We start from the raw sequence: 3,254 nt of genomic DNA on the forward strand, positions 1-3,254 counted from the left end.
AATAATAATAATAATAATAATAGTAATAATAATAATAATAATAAAAATAATAATAATAATAATAATAATAGTAATAATAATAATAATAATAATAATAATAATAATAATAATAATAATTCAATATGGGCAATTTGGAAATTGTATAAAAGAATTAAGGGCAAAAAGGTAATATACTTGGTCAACATAAAAGGGCTTTTAAGCTTAAAAAAAAAAAGTTCCCCTCCCCTAGCTTTTAGCTTTTGGCTTAAAATAAGTCATTTTTGACTTAAAATAAGTCACTTTGATAATTGCCAAACACTCTAATAAGTCAAAAACTGGCTTTTAAGCCAGTTTGACCAGCTTAAAAGCCCATCCAAACAGGCTCTTATACTAGAAGAGACTGTTTCAACATGCCATTTAATTGGCAAGTGAGGATATTTTTGTCATTCCAACTTTTTAAAGTGAAAAGTATTGCATAGAAAAATTGTATTATCAGCCTTATTTTTTGGGTTTTCTTAACATTTTTAGAAAAAAGCATATATTTTTCTACTAAATTACAGATTATGCCTTCTATTTTTGAGTATAGTGGAGTCCATATAATTTTATCATTGACACGTATACAATGATTACTTTATTGAGTTTCTATATATTTCCATTTTTATTCTTTACATATTAAATTGTTTAAATTTAATATAGTTCCATAATTTAATAAAATTTTATTATTTAACTTTTATATTCAAAAACAATTTATTTTTTAATATTATATATATCATTAAATAACTATATAAGATTATTAATAGTCATATTTATATTTTTAAAGTATAATTAATAAAATTAATTTTTTAAAAATAAACTCCTAATAAATAATTTATTAAGAAAAACGTCAAATTAATTTAAATTAAGTATATATTTATTAATTCGACGTAAGTATTCAAATAATATTTCACCTTTGTGAGGTGTAAATACAATTCACCAATATTTAATTATTAGAGTTTATATTCTACACACAATTTATCAACGTAAAAAGATAAGAAATCATAGCATATTTTTCTTTGCAAGTAAGTTTTTTTTTAACTGAACTTTCAATACTTTTGCAAGATCAATAAGAATTCTTTCTTTTTGAAAAATATTGAATTGCTTTTTATTATTAAAATGACGTTATGGAAAGAAAGGGCAAACAAACACATACTTTCTTTTAAATCATGTGGTATAATTTAACCAAAAATTTACTTCCTTTATTTGATTTTTGTGAAGTAATTTAACTAAATATTGATATACTTTTTTTTTTTTATTCTTTGAAATATTAGGGAATTTTACTTTGGAATAAAAAAACTCTATATCAACATATTTGGGGTCCATAATNTTGGAATAAAAAACTCTATATCAACATATTTGGGGTCCATATTATAGATTCTAATGTACAAGATTTTGATAAATTAAAATCTTTAAAGTTAAAACTATTTTTAAACATAATAATGTTTTAAAAAAATTGANTTTAAACATAATAATGTTTTTAAAAAATTGAAAAAATAATGTCATACAAAAAAAAAATTAAAAAAAATTATGATTTCTTGAATGAGGGGTTTAACCCTTACTTCTGAGAGAGAATTAACTATAAGGTTGCAAAAACATCAATGCTTATTATAATCCTAAAATATTCTCTCCATTACTACTTATATGTCACTATTTTCCTTTCGCTTATGTAAATAAAATATACATACCTATCTTATAAAACTTGGCTCCAACAACTAATATATAATTTTGATATATATCTATGTGTCACTCTTGCAATGTACTTAATATACAATCTTTATATATGTGTCATGACACTTCTGGGAAAAAAGAATAAAAAAAGATTGCAGTTGTTGTATTGCATTTTTACAAAGAGGATAGTATTGGTAAAAAGCCATTGGAGGAGGAGAATTGGGAGAATGTAACCACAATACAACCATAGTGCAAAATGAAAGAGCTCATAAATGACATTAACCTAAAGAAAGACAGTTTTTATCTGGTTAGCTAAGGAGCAGACTTATATATGAGCTGGCTCAGAGATCATTTCGTATGCAATCAGCCTAAAGATAAGTTTTTTTCAAATAGTTCCTTTCGAAATGTAATTCAAATAGTTTTAAAGCCTGAAGATTAAGCTTTTTACCCAATAGTCACTTCACAGATGCAACTCAAAACAGTTTTTTCAGCTCGAAGATTGGTTTTTTTCCCCAACAATTACTTTACAAATGCAACTCATATCAATTTTTTCAGCTTAAAGATTAGTTTTTTTTTTTCAATAACTTAGTTAATGAATTTAACTTAAATTAACAGTTTGATGCCTGAGAAGACTGGACAATAAAAAGGAAAAAGGGAGAAAAACTTATCGTGGTGCTCTAATAGAAAAACTTATATGTCACCTTTTTAATTTGCACTTGCATTAAGAAATGAGTTAAATTTACCCTTATGCCCTTATTTAATGTTTTCTTAAAATAACTTTATAATAAATGATGAATATATTAGATTTCAAAAATATAAATGCATTTGGATGACTATTTAAATTTTAGAGTTTATTTTTGGAACCAAATTTTTTCACCAATTGATCCAAAAAATTTAAAAAATCAAGTTTTTCCCACCTCAATTTTCCTATATATTTTGTGTAAAATGTTTTTTTTATATTTTTATATATAAATTCTTAAAGCAAACATGACAGCATCACAAAATTCCTTTGAACTTTTTGAAATGTCATCTTCCTTGATAAAATTTGTTGAAGCTTCAACTTTCAAAATTATTTTTGAATTTTTTTTCATCTTTTATTTTTAATTTGTTTGTTGATATTTTTTTTCAAAATCAAATTTTATAGAATGAGTAGTGAATAAAGAAAGTAGTTAATTAATGAATGAAGTACTCTCCCGATGAAATTAACTACTTGTAGATTTCCTAGGTTAGTCAAAGTAAATACATTTTCAAGACTAATTATTTAATCTATCAAGGGTATAATGGATAAAATATGATAATTTATGCATAAATTTTATAAAATGACATATATTGTGGTCCAGCTATTTTTAGAAAGAATTGATATATAAAATGGGACGGAGGGAGTAACAAAGATCCATAGAAGTGAGAGGAGAGAGACAAATGAAAACCGAAGATTGAAAAAGGAGAATTGGAAAACAGTAGTGAAAGCACAAAGAGGTAAATATGTGTCAGTATAGAAAGGAAAACAACAAAGGCTTAATACGTGTTAACATTACAGGAAAAGTGGTACTATTTACCAATAAGACAATGAC

This window comes from Solanum stenotomum, chromosome 3, assembly GCF_019186545.1.
Source record: "Solanum stenotomum isolate F172 chromosome 3, ASM1918654v1, whole genome shotgun sequence".
Taxonomy (NCBI): Eukaryota; Viridiplantae; Streptophyta; class Magnoliopsida; order Solanales; family Solanaceae; genus Solanum; species Solanum stenotomum.